This window comes from Pithys albifrons, chromosome 23 (genome assembly GCF_047495875.1).
Source record: "Pithys albifrons albifrons isolate INPA30051 chromosome 23, PitAlb_v1, whole genome shotgun sequence".
Classification (NCBI taxonomy): Eukaryota; Metazoa; Chordata; class Aves; order Passeriformes; family Thamnophilidae; genus Pithys; species Pithys albifrons.
The window spans coordinates 7,579,677-7,600,254 of record NC_092480.1 but is presented as its reverse complement, the minus strand read 5'-3'; the positions used below and the strand labels follow the sequence as shown (position 1 = coordinate 7,600,254).

General features: G+C 43.0%; 1 protein-coding gene across 6 annotated transcripts in view; it reads right to left on the bottom strand.

Annotated features, from left to right (window-relative positions):
- PKNOX2 (PBX/knotted 1 homeobox 2) overlaps window positions 1-20,578 on the bottom strand; it is an 83,759-nt gene that overhangs the window by 41,043 nt on the left and 22,138 nt on the right. For 4 of the 6 annotated variants that reach the window (XM_071576091.1, XM_071576094.1, XM_071576090.1 and 1 more), the window contains exon 2: window positions 2,404-2,465. The exons of the other annotated variants lie outside the window; for them this stretch is intronic. The gene's annotated coding sequence lies outside the window, so the exon portion shown is untranslated. The remainder of the gene's footprint in view (window positions 1-2,403; window positions 2,466-20,578) is intronic. 6 annotated transcript variants of the gene reach the window in all.

The following is a 20,578-nucleotide window of genomic DNA, read 5'->3' as shown; positions in this document are numbered from 1 at the left end:
ACATCTTTGCATGTTGTTTTTCCAGTTCTCCTCTCCAGTCTTCCAGAGGGGAGGGGAGGGGTGAGCAAGCCTGGTTTGGAGAGTCTCAATAGAAGCACTAAAGTGGGGAGTACCATTCGTAAAACATAACATCACCCCAGCCAAGGCTGAGTTAGGAGTCAATGTCCATCAACTCCCAACAGTTTTCCAAGAGCATCAGGGTTGGATCCCATCAAAGGATGTTGTGGATGGAGTCATAGTCCTCCAATAAGGTTTTCTGTTCAAGTAAGGACAGTTTGTCTCCATTTTACATGGGAAAAAGGGTCTAACTGTGCCCAGAAGACACAAAGAAGTGACATCAAGATGCAACAATGCATCCTTCTCCAGTGATTGGAGGTACCTCCAAAATACAGATCCACTGCTGGAGGCTGTGGGACTCAGGCAGCCTTGAATGTCTGGATTGCCGGTGCCAAGCTGTGTTACCAGATGACCTCACGGCTCACATATAAAGTAATAGGAGAAGGAATAAATCTCTTTGGCACCTTCCCTGGGCATGGCAGCCCTTGATAAAGAACCAAAACTCAGGGGAGGGAGCCTGACACCACAATATTCCCTGGGCACCCTGTTACACAGATTAATCCTTCTTGATGGAGAATTACAATTAGGACTCCATCTTAAGGAGATATCAGCAATCAGGTATCTTATCAAATGCCACCTCAATTATTCAAATAATCCCTGGCTCTTGGATTCGGGTGCTGTTTAGAGAAAGCAGTCCGATTAACGTGCTGACACTTCCCCATCACGTCTGACATCCTCAACTTCATGTCTGATTACGGAATTTGCATTCAATTTAATTTTTTCCATCTGGAGTAAATGAATAATCCGAGTACCTACCCCAGTCTTAATTACATTTGTTAAATTAAAAACCCAGGATGTGAGAAATTTAAATGCATGTAGCTCCATAGCCAGACAAACCTGCACGTTCAACCTGCCATAGCCCTGCCAGCTACTGCTCCAATTTCTCTTCCTTCCCCACAGCCAAGCATCAAAGAAATTACAACTGAAAAACAAAAATTCTTTCTAAACGATGAAACAATAGATGATCTTTTGACATTTCCAGCGCTGTTAGCAGGGGAATGAGATAAAATGTAATAAATTCATATACTTCTGTGTGTTTCTTGGCTCCAGTAGCTAAAATTTCCATCTCTTTATGCAGGAGTCCTGGGGAGCAGAAATCCTTGATAATGCCAAACAATTCGACACTTTATTTTCTCTTTACTCCACACCATGCAAAACACAGGCTTCAAGCTGCCAGCTGCTGGGAGTGAAACCAGATGCCACATCCCTTTTCCATATGGAAACAGAAATGGCCCCATCTGAGGGTGCACGTACTCCCCTCCGTCGCAGCCCTCCATGACCCTGGGGTTGCTACCAGCACATGGCAAAGCCCCTCCCCAACAGCAAAAAAAAGTCTTTTCAATGGTGCAATTGTAATTTTTCACACTCAGCCTGGACCAGGTCAGATCCTGGTACCATCAGCCCCACAGAACAGCAGGGAAGATTTGCCCCAAGCCACCACATTTCCTAATTTTAAAATGAAAAAGGTAAACAGAGAGGTGAAAATAAAACCATTGAACTTGACCTCTTTTTTTAAATAAACTTCACAGAATGTTGCTAAATTTCCCTTCTTTTGCAGAAGAGGAAACTGAAAGGGGTGTAATTAATAGGAGAATTCAAGGGGGTGATGAGAAAAGTGTCCAAATAATTAAAGAATAATTAAACATAAGTGGAAGATAAAGCATTACCAGCTCAGGCCACTTTAGGAGCAATAATTCATAGACTGAGTGATGGGAAATGTCAAATAAATATATTTGGGTGTTGATCTAGATGTCAGCAGCAACATTCTTAGCACTCACAATGACTGAATTACATAACCTACACATGAGTGAGGGCAATGACAATAACCCCCCAGTTTGAGGTTTGTGAGACCAGTAACAAAACATGGCTAAAAATATTCAGAGAAAGCCACACTCAGGTAAAGTGAGACAGGTGAGAGCAGAGTCAAAAATAGCTTTTCCCTGTCTCCCAACATGCTCACAGTTCAGACAACATTTCTGCACTCCCAGGAAGATGGATTTGACTTCCCATCCTCAAAAAATCCCTTTGGAGGGGTGTAACAGAGGGTCCTCCCAGGCACAGTGTCAGGATTTGACCATCAGAGCAGGCAATTTGGATGCAGTGTGATGGACCCACAGTTCCTCACCCTTCCTGACATCCTTCTGCTTTGTTTTGAGTTAACAGTTATGGTGCCGGAGGAGAAAACATCATGTTTTAGCAATGAAGTCCCCAGCAAGGCTGTTTAAAAATTAATTAGTGCCATGCAACATATTAGTGATGAATAGTAATTTTAGCTTTTGTACCTACTTCATTGCCTTTTACATGGTTATTATTCCAGCTTTTCCATGGTCCTTCCAGCCAACGAGTACCTAATACAGAGCATAACAAAAAGAATTATTGGCTGTATGTCCTGGAAATACCCAATTCAACAGCAAACACATATCCCAATGTGTTCTCTCTGGAGCTTTCAAATAAATTAAGGTCGTAATTGCTGAGCTGGCTGGAAGGTTGGGAACCTGGTCTGCTCACAGAGGTTCCAAACATCCCAAAACAGGCGTTGTCCAAGAGTATGAGCCTGGCTAAACCTCTCCATAGCTCCTATGCAAGGGGTATGTTGTGATGTGAAGGAGGTTGTGGGTCATGGCTTCCTCCAGGACAGAGGACAGAGGTGGGTGGAGACCCCCCAACCCTCAGGATGGAGAACCTTCAAGGATGGAGATCTGCCAACCCTAAGGATGAATATACCCACCCAAACCCAAGGAAGAAGATTCCCATAACTCACAGATGGAGACACCTCCCCAGCTCTGAAGATGCCCAAGCCTCAAGGATGGAGCTCTATCAAACACAAGGATGGATCCACCTAACCTCAAGGATGGGAATCTCCCAAACCACAAGGGTGGGAATCCCCCAACCCAAGGATGGAGACTCATAAACCTCAAGGATGGAGGTCCTCCTAATGCTGAGTATTGGGATCCCCCAACATTGACAATGCAGATCCTCAAACCCAAGGACACTCACAACCCTGAGGATGGAGATTCTGCAGACTCCAAAGATGGAGATCCCCCAGCCCAAGAATGGAGAACTTCCACGGAGAGACTCCCGCCATGAGAACAAAGATCCCCCCCAAATCCAAGGATGCAAATCCCATCTTCCCCAGTCCCGGGGAGGGCAATCACTCCCTGGAACATCAGTGGCTGGAGTCTTCACCCCCCACTGCACTGGGCAGCACATGGGGCACTACTTTGGTCCGAGAATGGCCACGTCCCAGACTGTAACCCCAAATGAGCCACCATTTGATCCCTTTGGCAGTAAGTGAGGCAGCAGGGACTCAGGAACCTCACTTGTGTCGGCTGCCTTCAGGTGGCTGGCGAAGCTAAGGGGAATTTGCTGGAACATCTGGAATATATTCATTTTATGGCATGTTTCATATCACAGACAGGTACTTTGAAGTAGTTAAGTAGCAGCAGGGCAGCACGTCCCCATGGGTGGGCTGCGGTTTGCGCTTTCAGCCCGAGCTGCCCCGGCATGACAAAGGGGCTGGGGAGACAGAGCTGACGTTTTCCAAACACTGCTCTGTGCCTCTAGGGGCAAATCCAACTAGAAATTAAAACCTGAAATACCAAAAAAAAAAAAAAAAGAGAGAGAGAGAAAGAAACCAAGCCCTGTGTCTAAGTGGTGTTGATCCCCACATCAGGCTATTAACAGCCCTATCACAAATTGTAAATGACTCAGATAAATTAAATGGCTTAGCAGCTGTGAGGAAAGGCCCTTCTAAAGATTCATTTGTTTCACAGAAAAGAAATTAGTCGGAATTTAAAATCTTTTCCAGCAGCTTGATGCAGACACCCTGTCAAAGGCACATATTGATGCTCACGCAGCCTGGGAGGCAATCGGCCCCAAAAGGAAAAGTCAAAGAAACACAGAATCCCAGAATGTTCTGGGTTTGAAGGGATCTTCAAGATGATTTAATTCTAACCCTCTGCCATAGGCAGGGACACCTTCCATTAAACCACATTTCTCCAAGCCCAGTCTAGTTTGGCCTCAGACATTTCCAGGAATGTTATCTTGGCAACCTCTGCCACGGCTTCACCAAGCTCAGAGGGAAGAATTCCTTCCTAATATCTAAACGTATTCTCTTTCAGTTTAGCACTATTAAAGTCCTCTGCAAGCATCCAAAAGTGGGGGATGGAGGCATGTTCCCATTAGCACGCCACTAACGAGGCTGCACCTTCCCTGAGCAAACATTAAGAGCCTCAACCGATGAAAAGGTCTGAAAATGGGAAGATCTGACACAAAACATCCCCACGCAGAAGGAGAGCTGGCTAATACTCTGCAACTGAAAAAGAGGACAGTAACATGGGGAAAGAAGTTGGGCTTGCACCCCTGAGTGCAGTGAGCTGCAGTGATTTACCCTCCAAAGCAGGGAGCCTCTGCTTTGCTCCCATGTTAATACAAGAAATTTATGCATTAAACCTCCCCACACTCAGAGGCAAAGCCCACCTTCCCATCCCATTTTAGCTCATGCAAAATTGAGGGGTTGTTCACCTTCAGACACTATTTCGCCAGCAGCAGCAACTCAAAACACCTTTCAGTGCAAGTTCAGAGGTATAAAAGATGCAAAATGCACCTAAATTATTCACATTGCCTTTCAATCAAAGCCCCGCTATGGGACAAAGGGGAGGATCTGCTGATCCTGGGATGTCTCCTCACCCCTGTTTGGATAGAAAAACCCTTCTTGTATTTACTGGGGTGAACTGAATGGGAGAGAGGATGAAATAAAGGGTTTCCCACAAGCAGAAAGGGCTGGAGAATGAGGAAAGCAAAGAGCACCTATTTTTCAGGTGCATCCAACCAGAGTATTCCGGTTGCATTTGGTCTCTGATAACACTGAAGCTTTTCCAAACTTTTATAGTACTAGAGAAGCAAAATTAAAGTGGGGCATTAGAAGAGAAATTGCAAACCAAGAATTGCAGCAAGAAGGGATAGAAGCAATCAAGAGGGCGAAAAAAAAGGAAAATTAATAAGAAACTCAAAAATGATTTTGCATTTCAAATACAAGAGGTTTTCAAAAAGTAAAAGCCCTGGAAGATATTTTTTCTTCTGTTTTTCCTTTGTTTTGCTTCTTTCTGTTTCACTGAGCATCCAGGTGCTCCTGAGCTGGGATTTCCATTTTTCTGGCTCCTTCTTGGGGCAAAACCCCAAGAACCCAATGAAAAAAAGAAATTAAAAAAAAACAGAAGTAGGACACCAAGCCAAGCTCAATCCAACCTCAGCTTGATGCTCACTAATTACCCAGTAATAGTATTTATATGCTGCCGGCACACTCGGAAATGCAGCTCCTAATAACTGAGGTTGGCATCAATATTAATGTCCCGGCTTGACTCTCAGTACCCGGGGACCAACGAGAGACAAAGAAACATCACAGCAAAGTGAAAAGAGGGGCAGAAAATGAATTTTAAAAGTATTTTTCTGTGTTTGGGCAGGAAGGGAGTGCTTGAGACTAAATGAGAGGATCAGCAATAAGAGCAAATATAAATTGTAAGTTCCCATCTCTGAGGCATTAAATCTTCCAGCAGTGCAGAATTTTTCACCATCCATATGCCCTTCCTCAAACTTTGAGGTTCCCCGCAGGTAGGAACAGACTGGAAAAATTCTTCTTTTCTTGTGATGGGAATAGATTTCTAAAGCTTAGGGCTTTCCCCTTACCAGAATTACTCCAAGGCTTCAAATATTCATGCCTGCAAACTTCATCCCACTTTTGGCTGCTCGTGCAAAACCCCAGGCTTGGGGTTGGCTCAGCAAGAAATGCTGCTGGAAACAATCTCCTGAGAAGCACCTTTTTCCAGGGATGGCTTGATCCCTATGTGACCAGGGAACACATCCCTTCAGATTCACCAATATTATATTGCACGCAAATGTACAGAGTATTTGCAGAAATGTGGCTATGCAGGGCACAGCACAGGTTGCAAATGTGCCCCAACACCACTCCATAATTCAATTAAAACCATCTTTTCTTAATAATTTCTACACAGAGACACTTGGCACACCAGGAGCATTAAGGCAGAGTTTAAATGGAGTTAATAAACTATTAATAGCCTGCAGGAAGGCTATGATAGATTTGAGCTGCATGTGATCTGTGCCCCTCGGTACAGGTTTTATTACCAATGTCCACATTCAATGCACCTGGAAAAAAATCACAGAGGTTTTCTATAAAAAAGGCAGGTTCCACAAAATCTGGTGTTTCTCGTGGAAAGATGCATCTTTTCAGGATTTTTTCCATCAAAATGAAAGCTGGCAGTTTGAGAGCAAGTGTGGATGTGGCATTTACCTTGTGGACTGTTCGGTGAGGTGTCAACCCACACCATTGACTCATTAACTTATGTTGATTAATATTGAAAGAAAATGAATGGAAACCAAAAAGTTCATGTCCAAGAATGCAACAGCTGGATGTTCCCAGATAACTGTGTTTTGATACTTTCATTTCCAAGCAATTTGAGAATTTCCCTACTTTTAATCAAATTCCAAGCAACAAAAGGGCAAACTGTGGAAAGAACTTGTAAGCAGATGCTCTGCTTCCCCAAGAAACGATGGTTGTGAAGCCTTTACTCATACAATTTGAGCAGTTATTAAACAACATCAATGAGCAACACAACGAGCAACACATTGACCCTTCAGAGAAGACTCGGCTGGGTTGATGACTTACAACAGCAGCAGGTAACAGAGTAACCCTTCAAAGAAGACCCAACCCTGCACTGATGATGACAATGGCAACGAGCAAAGTGTTGATCCTAAAGAGAAGCCCCAGCCCCAAGTTGATGACAAAGCTACACAGAAGCAGGACTCAAGCCAACTGCCTAAAGATGCCATAAGAATCAAATGCCACTACAGTGACTTCATAGTGAAGTGACTTCAGATACTGCAAGAAGTCTCCAGAAAGAGACTAATTATAACCCCATTTGGCAATTCGGGTGAAAAGAGCATTCTGCAGTTTTAGCCCTGGCCATCAATTCTGGTCAAATTCAAGATCTTTCTAAAGAGCCATTGCATGACAAAGTGAAAGTGGCAATTTTTCATATGGAAATTCTCCCAAAGCTTAAATCACCTCTTTATTAAATACTTCTTTGTTCTGACTTGTGGAAAGAGGCCACAAAGTCTATTCCAAGAGGAGTAGCTTGTGAGATGAAATCAGAGAGCAAAAACTTCTCAGGGAAAAAATAGGAGGATTTCCACTCAAGAGATGCTGATTGGCACCACTGGAGGACCCAAAGACAAACCCTACAAAAGGAGGACTTTGTCTTTCTTTGCTGGACTGATGGAAGAAGGACCATGAGAGGAAGCAATACCTTCTTCCGTCTACTCCAGATGTAGATCTCACCACCTTTTGGGCATTCAGAAATGCTGTTTCTCCAACCAAAATGCTGCCAAACCACAAGAAGACTCCTCACCACCACTTCCAACGATGATGAGTGAAAAGAGAGCACCTTGCCTCCACCCTTTCATCAGCACCAGAGAAAACGCCCAAATCACCGCAATTTGCACATGCCTCTCTGGCTTTCCCCTTTCCCTGGAGGATCCTCCAAGATGCCCAAAACCTGCCCAAAATCATGACCTGCAAAAAAACCCTGAAATCAATGAGAAACACAACTAATTAGTAAACTGGGAGCCACGGCAAGTCAACATGCCACAAAACCAGCTTGCCATTTGGCCGCCTATGCTGGACATGGTTGGTTTACTGGTGCTCCACATTTGCCCCCATTAATTTCCCAAGAAATGGGAGCTGCAAGGACTGAGAGAAATAAAAGGGATATTGAGGGTCACTGTAACTTTTCAGCTCCCTGATGAGATATTACTGGCGGATGTCCTACACAGCTGCTCCCTGCTGAACAGACACATTCCACCTCCAGTGCCGCTGGCCATCAACCAGTGGAGGAACAAATACAAGTTTGGTTTGTTTTTCAGATGATGTGAATTATCTGGGGATTTTTTCTTTTTGGCTGAGGCATACGTGGTGATTTATCCCAAACTGCAATTACATGGAAAAACTCTTTCTTTGCTGCTTCATCCCCACCTAAGTGAGCAGCTCAAGGTCGTCCAGTGCAGTGAGCACCATCCCACAGCAAAGTGGGTCAGGACTGTTTAATACCAAAACTGGCAGGAAATATTTTATTTCTTCAGCAATAAGTACTCCTTTTCCCAAAGTGCTAGTTCAGAATGGAGAAAAACATTCAGTTTTGAAATGCCTCAATGAAATTTAATTTTTGGTTTGAATCAACAGCTTCACTCGGTGCCATTTTAATGCTATTTTATGTTGAAATGTCAATTGGAAACTAACATTTTAAAATGTCAAAACATTTCAAATCTGCAGACGGTGCTGATATTTTTTTTGCTTCCATGTGTCCAAACAGAAAATGCCTTTGGAACTTTATCATGGAATAAAAAAAAATTAAAAAAATATATATATAAATATAGAAAATCAATATTTTGACTTCTTGTAATGAAAACAAAGCTAAAATATTTCCTCCAGGATGCAAACAATATTTTCTGACAAACTGTAATCACAAAAAGCAATCTGAGCCAAATATTTGCTATCATGGTCTGTTATAGCTCCATGGGAAGAGAAGAGAAAGGGATTTTTGGTATTTTAGGCCCTCTGAACCCTTTTTTCACCAGTTATTTCCAGGGTGCAGGAAGCTTTTTCTACCATCTAGAACCATTTCCCACACACTGATTTTCCTTAATAGTGGAGAAAAAAGCCTCCAAAAATTATTTTCTCCTTTAAAAAGGAAACATTTGAATTTGGGGGGAATTTTCTTCATATTTTGCTTTGATGACACCTCACCCCTATCAGTTTGGGGGAACTGGGGAAGAAGTGGAACTGTGAGGTTTTTACTGTGATTGTGCTGTCTGCAGGGAACACGTGCATGGGGTGTGGGATTATTAGCCAATATATATTCAATTATCCAGTGATCTCACCTTTTAAATTCCTGCCTTGTTCATGCATTGCCAGAAAAACAAACAGAAAAAAAATGCGAAAAGAAAGCAAATAACAGGCAAGCAATTCAGGGCAGTTGCAGTAAAAATAAAGAATTGTACTAATTTTTCTGGTCCCAGGAGCAGAGTGTAAACATGCAGCATTGCAAAATGAGATGAAAACCGGAAGTTTTGGAATCATGACTGGCCAAGTTTCTTTTCCCAAATCTTGTAGCTCCATCACCCTTGACGGCGCAGCTGAGCCATCCTCCAGCACCTTTACATCTCCTCCAAATTCCTCTTTTTCTCATTTTTTTCTGAGCCCAGGCTACAGCCCCGCGCAGGGAATAAGCGCAATTATCTCGTCTCGCCACATTTTTCCAGCTCTGCCCGAGGTTTAATTAAAGCCAAGTGAAAAACACAGAGGAGCAGCGCTGGGTTCCGATATCACCCCACTGCATGCGGTGGGGAGGGGCCAAAAAACAGGGAAAAATAAAACCTTCATCATCCACTTTTTAATTCAGTAAACCTTCCCAGATATTGCTCCTTTATCACATTTCCTTTTAAAATATATATATAAATATATATATTTATGTGCAGCTATGCAAGCGCCATGAATATACATATGGACACTGGGATATGCACATACCCTCTCTACAAAAAAAAATATATATAAGCGTAGCCTAATCCCCTGTAATCTCTTTGAATTACACCTCAACCACCCTCCTTGCAGGTGACCTTTCCACAAAAGGCTGTTTCTATGCCAACAGCATTGTTTGAGTCAGGCAAGAGAAAAAATACAGCACAATAATCTGTAATTTTTCCTTAATTCGAAATTTTCACCCATGGTCAGGAGCCAGATGATGCTAGAAACACTCTCATCATAGGAAAAAAATAGTATTAAAATTAATAATGTCTAGGATTTGAATATTAAGGGAGAGCACAGTAACCTTGACCCAGTTTATATTTTGCCTAAACTCCTGGAATTGGTTTTTGGGTGAAATTCCCCTTGTTTTGGTGTTTAGGAGCAAAATCTTACCATTTTAAGGTCCTTTTCATCTTAATACATGCATTTCTTTCTCCTGCTCCATCTCATCCTGCCAACATAACCCACTGGTATCAGTTCCTAACAAAAAGTCCAATTATGGAGAAGTCAGACTCCCAATATTTTTTCCATTTTCACTGATTTTTAGGGAATTCCAGCAAGTAGGTCATCTCCAATGGGGAAAAAAAAAGAAAAAAAAAGATAATTAAGATAATGAATACCAGACCCAAACTCAAAAAAACCTTATTAATATAATATGCATCAAGCAAACAATGTTGGGTAATAAAGTGGTGATGAGATTTGACCAAGTAAAAGATGCTCAATGTAAGTAACTTTTCACAGATAAAGATTCTTTTGGGTCTAGATAGTGCTACTCCATTTTCCCTCACTTTTTTCAATTCCTTAAGTTTCAATTCAGCCCATAAAGATCATCCCAGATCAGAGCATGTAAAAATGATAGAGAGATGGAAAAATGAGGTTTTTCCAGAAGAATTTTGGGGGGTTTGGTGGGTTTTGAAGAGCAGCACAAGGACCTGTGCCCTGTTGGTTGAAACATCCCCAAAACTGGGGGGGTTTGGCTTGTTGAGAGAGGGACAATGTCATCATTCCTGCATACTCTTTTCATTGGCAGTTGTGGATTTGTTTTCCTTCTGACCCGACCCCAACACCTTTGTGGCTCCCAGGAGGGAAGATATTTCCCAATGGCTCCATCTCGCAAGGCGCCAAACCAAGAGGATAAAAATACTGGTTGCCATGGGAACATAAACTCTAGAGTCTGAAAATACCAGAATTAAACCTTACACTAATTTTGGTCCTTAAATCCCAGTTTTTGCATCCATGTTTTGATGGGTCTGAGGGTTTGAGGGCAGACAACCCTAAATTCCAAGAATTCCGCAAAGGTTTACCAACCTTACAGATGTTTCTGACAGCTGGATGCATCCCAAACTAGGAATAAACTCACACATTTTAAAATTAAAATTTGGAATTAAATTTAAAGTATAAATTATTTTGTACTTTAATAAAAATTATATTTTAATAATATCAATTGTTTTATGACTTAATAACCTAGGTAATTTTTAAATTAAAAATAAGGATTAATCCCATCTTGTGGAATTCCCTCTCACCATCCAGCCTTGAATCGGCCCCACAGACACTTCCTGGCCTTGGGGCATGAGGTTGAGTATACAGGGCTAACAGGCACATTTCTGCACCTTATTCAAAAAAACACAAAACACTTCTGAGACTTAATTTCATTTGCTCAAAATACATTGCAATCACTCAAGAAATATGAAATTTTTATAATCAAGCCCCAGTGCTAATAATGCCCGGGCAGAGCATCCTCTGTTTGGTGGCACCAAGAGCTTCCAACAGCTTAAAGCAACTTTTGGAGCTGGTGTTGAGCGAAACTGCTCAGCCCAATGATGGAAAAGCCACACTCAAAGGAAAATAAATATTTTACTTATTCATAAGGAGCAAATTTGGGATCACAAGCAAGGGATCAGTCACCTAGGAAAAGTTAAGTGGTAATAAAAGGATGATGAGTTAAGAGGGGGAATGAATAATACTCAACACAAAGGAAGATTTCCATCATTAAACTCGAGCTTCCAAAGGAAAAACAAAAGAGGGAATTCATTTCTGGTATCAGAAAAACATGGAATTACTGGAACTAATTTGTTTGCAACAGCAAGAAAATGACTCTACCCCAGAACCAGAGGAGCAGTGTGGGTTGGAAGGGTTTGCCTTGGGAAATAGGGGTTTGGCTCACGTTTTTCCAACAGAATCCAACGTGTTTGCAGCTTTTCAAGTGCTGAATCAGTTCATCCATCTGTGTAACACGAGTTAAATGTCCTGCACCACTCAGGCTGATGCTTTGGAAACCCCCACTAGTCCCTGCTGCAAAACTCCAGGTGACAGAGACAACGTGGCACCCTGGTGCTCCCACAAATAACTATTCCCACTGTCCCTTTTCCCAAAATAGGTTCAAAGTAATTTCATTTCTCTAAAGAACCAAGCCTGAAGCATTTGGAGGAGAAAATCTCTGGTTTGGGGCAGAACTAATCGTGGGAATTTACTTACCCAGGTGACGCTTTCCTTTGGCAATGTGCCCCCAAGCCCCCACAAACTGGGGGGAAAACAAGCCTTTGTGCTCCAAAAGGGCATTTTTCACCTCAAATCCCTAGCTGGGAGAGTGGGCCTGGCTGCTCACATGCCTCCACAAAAAAAAAAAAAAAAAAGAAAAGAAAAGGGTGTGAAAAAGCAAAAGAAAGGCAGGAAAAAGGGATGAAAAACAAAGCAAAAAAAAAAAAAGTGAAAAATCAAGAAAAGCAAGGAAAGGCCCACAAAAAAAAGGCCCACAAAAAGCAAGCTCGTTGGAGCAGTTGGGGAAAAAGAGCTTGGAATGAGCCTTGCAGAGCAGCTTTCCCGCCCCATAATCCCTCGCTGGCCCCCAGTGGGCTTGTGCAAACAGCATCGCAACAGCACGGCCAACTCCAGCCACGCTCCCCCGAGCTGGGATCTTAAATAAATATGGGAAATCAGCTGCAAGCGAGGGCAGGGGGAGAGCCTGGACCCCATCCCAGCAGGGAATCTGCTTTTTGGGGACACTGAGAGGTGCCCCCTCAGTGGAGGGATCTATTCCTTCCCCATGTCTGAAAATACAATTTTCCAGGTAGCACGGGAAGGGGAAGTTTGGTTTTCAAAGGCAAAGGGAGTGAATGGACTGTACATGGGACACATATGTATATTCAGAACTAAGTTCTCTTATTTTAGTAATCCAGTTGGAAATTCGAGATCTGGTTATGGCAGAGGGACAGGGGGGAGGGCAACCCATCACTTACTGCCATTATATATCACGTATCATGTTATGTATGTTTTATGTTATATATTACATTTGTAGAAGTTACAGGTGTTCTCTAATATTACATGTTACAGATGCTAAATGTTATCTATATATACAGGTATCTATATATACAGGTTACCTAAGATATTGAATAATATGTATTAGTTATCATTCCAATAATATACATTAATCCAATCAATTTGATACAATACTTATTATAATATATGGGAACAACAAATTATCTATTTCCTATTAAATCCTTATATGTATCTTCTTCCCATGATCTGATGGGAATAACATATATTATGTATTATTCTAATATATATTATCCCCATATATTACATTATATATGTGATGCCAGATGTATCATATAGACAGATTTATTTACGTGTGAGCTTCCGTACTTTCTTGGGTATTTAGTGGGGAAAAGGTCTTTTCCCAGTGGTGCCTGCAGAGGTAGCCCACCAGGACCACCAAAAATGTGCTGCAGAAAGTACATTTAGGGCAAACGTGCCCCTTGCACAACAGGCAGGGGAAGGTGCTGACAGCTGTTTGCAACCCCTGGCACAAAATTCACCTCTCTTCTCACCCAAAACCTCATTGCATCATTTCAGCGGCAGAAAAAAGAGATTTTCCTCACTGAGCACCAACCTCCCAAGAGGAGCTGAACTTTGGTGCCTTTCCCCACTCTGAGTTTTCATCTCGTCTTTTTTTTCAGCCCAACCTAGCTCAAAAACAAGTCAACAAAGTGAGATGAAAAGCTATTTGTTAGGACTGACAACGCTCATTAAAACTGGCTGGGTAGAAAAGCACGACTCTGCTCCTGAGAAGCAAGGGGGGAAAATGCAAATTCTGCATGAAAAAAGGATATTTCCCTAATCGCCCCAATCAAACACTGGCGCAATTATCTGTGGCCAACCCAATGGGTTAAAATTATCCTCTTCATCTCCGGACACAGTGAGGAGTCGGAAAAATGTTTCATTTTAATAAAAATGAAATCTGGACCCTGCAGAAAGCAGCTTCACTAATGACATGTTTACACAGAAAAAGACAATTTCTATTTAATGGTGATTACTAGAGAGAAGAAATTAAACTTCCCAGAGTCTATGGGTTAGGGATAATGGGAACAAAGTTATTGAGAGTGTGTAAATTGGGAGAGCAGCGTGTGGAGGTCAGAGCTCTGTGTGAGACTGCTCAGAGCACACGGCCCTGCCTTGCTGGGTCTTAGTGGGCAAAACAAGGATATATTTTCCCATGCAGTCTTATGCGCCTGTGTATGTGTTTGCATATACACAAATGTGTGTGTACATGGAAATGTGCAAATGCACAGGGAAAACTGGAAATGTGTGTGATGTGCAAACACGCACCTGCAAACGCACGTGGCAATGGGCACAGCCTCGTGCAAACACACAAACCCGCACTGGAACAGGCAAGAGCACACTGTGAACATGCAAATGCAACAGGCACAGGCAAATGCAACACACATGGGCACGTGTGCACACGCAAACACAGGCAAACATGCAAACGCACGTGGGAACTTGTGCATGCACGTGTAAAGATGAGTCTGGCCACACAAACACGCCCCTGCAGCCCCATGGAGTCCTCCTGGCAACATCCACCCTTCCTGCATCCCAAGCTGTCCAGGCCCCACGTGGCATTCCCAGGCACCTGGGGTGACCTTGGGCTCCCACATCAGAGTTTAAAAAGTGCAGAATAGGGTTTGATCACAGAGTGGTGCCAAAATTACAGTTTTTGGCTCAGCAGGTGAGCAGTGCAGAATGCTCCTAATAATTTTATTTATTATTATTCCCTTTTTATTTTTCCCCCCAGGCTTAAAATTATTAATTTATTTTCAAAAAAGCCAAGACAAGCTCTTCTCACACCTGTCTCCTGCAAGGGATGAACTAAGTTTTGGGGTTCCTCTTTGTACCAAAGCCATTCCCATCCCATGCTGACCTTTGCAAACCCATCCTGGGGCAAAATTAGTCTGACATCGGGTTTGAATGTCTGCTCCTTTCTCCAGCAGAGCAAACATCTGCAGAACAAGCCCAGATGTGAGTCGTGTTCCCCCGCCCCTTCAGGAATTTCAGCTCCAAGGCACATAATAAGGCAACGTCTGGGATGGTTTAATAATAGTAAAATTAAAATTGTTCCTGAAGCAGGAGGAGGTTTGCAAAACAAAAACGAACCCTGAGCTGAAGTCTCGGGGGAACTGTTGGATCAGAGGAACAGTAAACAACACACAGAAATGCAACTTAATTATCTTTACAACCCAAGTACGTAACTGGCTGGTGCAGCTTTCCAGGGATGCAGGAATGGAGATGTGCCAACATTCCCACGTTGAAGCTAGAGCATCCAAAAAAAAACAGAAAAAAAGACTCTTTTTGCCAAGTTTTCCTTGAATTTTCAGTCAAGTGTTGAAATGTGGCAGCACTGCCATGGGGTTTGGGATGCCCACCCTGATTCACCTGGGTAAAATGCAACTTTTTGGTAATTTTTATCTCTGACATTTAAGAAAAACAAACTCTTGACTTAACCTGGTCAGGTCTCACCACACATGTGACCATCATCCCCCCCCGCTTTAGGACCAGCTGGGAGCTGCCACCTATCACTCACTGGGATGATCCCTCTGAAAAAATTGCTGAAAAAATATGGGAATGGGCAGAAAAATTGCCCCTATATAGCTATTTACGTATTTGCATATATAAGCTGAAAATTGCATTAATTTAAACAGAGGATGCTGATAAGGAGCCAAATAAGTTTGAAATCAAAGTGGGGGGATGGTGAGGATCGAGTCAGGGATGCTGGAAAAGACCAAATCAAGGATGCTAGGTAGGATAAGCTCAAGGATACTAGGATCATGACATGGATGCTGCTTCTACCAAACTAAGACTTCTACCTGAGCACAAACCAGGGATGCTCAGAAGAGCCAAAGCAAGGATCTGGCTAAGATTGCACCAGGATGCCAACTGCTTGCTGTAAAAGACCAGAGTCAAGCACATCCAGGGAACCTGAAGGTACACAAGTCCATGGGACCTGATGAGATGCATTTTCTGGTCCTGAGGTTGAGCCACTATCCATCATATTTGAGAAGTGGCAGTCCTGCAAAGTTCCCACTCAATGGAAAAGGAGAAGTATAACCAGAAGAGAAGGATGTTGGGGTGCAGGTGGGTAAGAAGCTGCACATGCCCCACCTGTGTGCAATGGCACCCAGAAACCCCCCACGTCTTGGGCTGATCCCACAGCGTGGGCAGCAGGGCAGGGGGGACTCTGTCCCTCTGTCTGCTCAGGTGAGACCCCCCTGCAGAGCTGCCTCCAGCCCTGGGGGCCAGCACAGGAAGGACGTGGAGCTGCTGCAGCAAGTCCAGAGGAGACCATAGAGATGTTTCGAGGGCTGAAGCAGCTCTGCTCTGGAGACAGGCTGGGACAGCTGGGGGTGTTTGGCCTGGAGAAGGCTCTGGGGAGACCTTAAAGCCCCTTCCAGTGCCTAAAGAGGCTCCAAGAGAGCTAGAGGGAGACTTGGAACAGGATCTGAAGGGACAGAACAAGGGGGAATGGTTTGCCACTGGGTTTGGCAGGGCTGGATGGGATACTGGAGAGAAAGTCTTCCCTGTGAGGATGGTGAGGCCCTGGCACAGGTTGCCCAGAGAAGCTGTGGTTGCCCCACACCTGGAGTGTTCCGGGCTTGGAGCAACCTGGTCTAGTGGAAGGTGCCCTGCCCATGGTAGGGGAGTGGAATGAGATGGTCTTTAGGATCCCTTCCAACCGAAACCATTATGGGATTCTATGATGGCTAAAATCAAACCAAAGATCCCGGCTGAGACCAAACCAGGGATGGCAGCTGGAATCAAACCAGGGATGCTGGCACGAAATGAACTGAGGCCACTAACAGAGCAAAGTGAAGATGTTGGCCAGGACCAAAGCAAAGACAGTGGCTAAAAGCAAAGCTTAGCCACATTCCACTTTCAGCCATCTCTTAAAAATGCTAATTTTGACATCTCCCAGGCTGCCAGAAGCCCAGCAACACTCTGCACCACTCCAAAGCCCCTCTGGTGAGGCAGCGATGGTGTTTTTTATTAACCTGACTAAACTAGTTGGGAAAAAGAGACACTGCCTGGCACAGTTTGGATCCCAGAGCCAAGGGCAGCCTGGGGCTGTCTGCATCCCACTGCCTGCATGGTACAGGCATGCCTGGAAGTCCATTCAAGTCCCCAAAAGCCCATGGGCTATTACTAACTATGGTGTGTTTTTTCTGCAAAAATCATTTGCTGCTGCTGTTTAACTCATGACAGTGCCTCAGCACACAAATTCAGTGATATTTTGCTTAAAAATGCTCTCTGTCAAATATTTCTTGCAAAGCACACATCCAATAGCTTCTGCACCAAGCACAGGGCTTGGCTGTTAAATGGTGATGCTTCTATTAAGGGATATTCAGCTTTTAACTAAGGCTTGCAACAACCCCAAACCAACCAAATTCTTCCTCAAACTCTGTATTTTGTTCCCAAGCTCATGAGAAAACCTCAAGATTTGGGTGTTTTTTTGCATTTTGGAGGGGTTTTTTGACACCTGTTTGCACTGGTAAATCAGCTGTCCAAAGTGCAGAGTAATCCAGTTATTGACTCAGTCTCAAAATTTAAAATAAATAAACCTCATGGTTTGCAATTCAGTTCACTGCTTTTTTATTTCTCTTTTGCATTTTTTACAAAAAAAGTGATTTTTCCTAGAAACGTAAGATTTTTCATTACTCTCTCAGCACAACAGAGCTAATCCCCAGAACACCAGGACAGAGAAAGCTGCAAAAAATGGTGGTTTTCCTGCAAACCTAATAGCAATACAACAGCTGGAGGAAAAACCCAGTCCCCAGCCACCTGCCCAAATTACACCCAGTTTCCAAACAGGGCAGCAAATAATTCTCTGCTGAGCTTTGAAGCCAAGGAAGCCACATCACAACATTTTTCTGCACTACGATGAAGATAAATTAAGCCCTGAGTGTCACTGAAGCCCCATTCAATGCTGCATCCTAAAAAAATATTAATTGCAAAATGGTTTTCTAATTACTTTAATAAGGATGCAGCTCTGGTAGGGTGAGATGTGATGCTCTGCAACCACTTTGGCCTTTTCCTCCATGCATTTAAGTGCCATAATGTCACAGTCCAGCGCTGGGGAAGTTTGGGCCACAGTTATATGAGATCTGTGCTTAATGAGGGGCACCTAATTAAAGTCAGGGAGTGCTGACTTTGTCAGGAGACCCTGTGTCAAGTCTGCCCTAGGTTTTTTTGGGAAGTGAACATCCCTGGCCGTCTGGTTGCTCATCCCAACAAGGTCACATCTGCAATAATTAAGGATTTCAGCTCATCGGGTTGCACCAGCCTGGCCCCATCAGGGCTCTGTGCTGAAACAATCCCAAACAACATCCTGAATTATTCTGACGAACAAACTGGCATTTCCAGGGAAAGAAAAGCACGTGGAAAAATACAGATGCTCTTAAAATCCTTGGAAATAAAGGAGGGCTGAAAGCTTAGAGGGATGCATCTCTCAAGCTCAGATGTTAAATATGATGAGGATGAGGATGCTTGAAAAATAAGGATGAAGGCAATGGCATGCATCCATCCTGGCTGGGTGCCACATGGCGAGGAGCCCCGAAAGGACAGGGCGAAAATTAGCACGAGTCATCAAGTAACTGAAACGGAGGTCTGGTGGCATCCAGCGCTGGGTTAATGGAGCTCTGCAGAAGCAGCTGGCAGCTGCTTTGGTGAAAAATCCGGGATTTTGCCCCAAGTGAGATGCAAAAAGACATAGCTTCAGCATCATCTGGTGCAGCTGCCACCACCGCCACTGCCCCCATTTTTGCCATCCCAGTTGTATGTGCCTTTCTGCTCTCTGAACCTCCAGTTGGTTAAATCAAATCTAAGGTACCCTCATCAGAAGCCACCCCAGTTTTGCAAAGCCAGTTGGTACCTTAACACAGTTTCAAGAAGTGTCTTTAAGTGCCATCTTTCTAAGACAAATCATTCCACATGCACTGTGCTGGAAGGTAAGGATTGGAGGTCAGGTAGTTTCTTTAAAAGATATATTTTGCAGCATTTCAGTGCATTTTCTTTCCTTATGTTTCTTAGGTGGAATAAGAGTGACGGGCTCAGGGGTGGGGATGGCACAAGGGAGTCTCTCAGAGATCCTGGAAGATGGATAGGTCAGTATTTACACTCTTATGCAGAAAGAGAAACATGTGTCCAAAATTATTATCCCCCCCTTTCTACAGGTTGTTTCTGATGGAGACACTGGACGTGTTCAAGATGGAGCTAAACAAAACCATGGGATGTGATGACTGATGAAGGATGTGGTGGTGGCGAAGAGGTGTCCAGTGGCATTTTAAATAAAAAAGGGATTTCCCTGAGATATTACAAGATTTGCTCCCCTGGTTTGGTGGGTAAGTCCATATTCCAGTGGTTTAACACTCAGAAGAGTCAGAGCTCTCTGGCACAATGAATATGCAAAGAGCATCCTGGTGCCCAAAGGACCAGTGGGAGCCCCTGTGCTGCCCTTCCCATCCAGCCACCGATCCCCAACAGCCACAGACACCTTCCACTTTGTGTGTGCATTAAATATATATGTTTTCATCTGCCTTATCCAACTATAATTGGATACTGGATTACTACATTTATAGACAACTGGATGACTATATATGTACACGTGTGTGTCTGCATTCACATTAGCCAATCACATCCATCCAATAATTCAACAGACAGATTGCTCAAATAGTATACATATATTAGAGATATCTGTTAGATACATATACATACCTTCATCCACATTATCCAATTAAATCCATCCAAGACATCAATAATAGGATCATTTTATATATATATTTCATGGATATAACTGGATAATGTGCATGAAGTCCTACATATATTTGACATTAAAAGAACATTTATATATCCATCCTATATATATAAAGAGAGAAGCTATAGGGAGGAAGAGAGGATATTTATAAAAAATATATGTATCTATTGGATTAATATATCAAATATATTAGACTGTATATATCCATTGATGCATTAACGGCTACATTATATGGCTACACTATATCCAATCCAATATAATATATCCAATGGATGGATACAATGTAATATACATTCAATGTGTACATTGTATATTTATATTGTATACATTCAAAAACATTCAATGTGTATCCAATGTGTACCCAAATATAACATCCAACAAATTCATCCAATATAAAGATCCAGTGGACAGATATAATGTAATATAGATACTATAACCTGTATATCTAATACATACATCCCACCTTCCATAAGAATTAACTCTTTCTGCTACTGCTTTTAATCTATTTATGAAACTTTGTTTTCTCAAAAAAAAAAAAACTTTTCTCAAAAATTTTTGCTTTCCCCCTCGCCCACAATGGGGATAATTTCCTGTGACAGGCAATTCTCAGATTGAAATATTTTCCCCTCCATTTTGGGGTGCACCTTGTTGCCAAAATTAGCTTTTTCTGGAGAAGCACCCAGCATGACGTTTAAGAAATCAAACTGGCCATTCCAACCTGGGGTTTACCCATTTTTAGACATCTACCCAAGCACCTGCTAATTGTGAGGGTGAATCTGGCTCTGAGT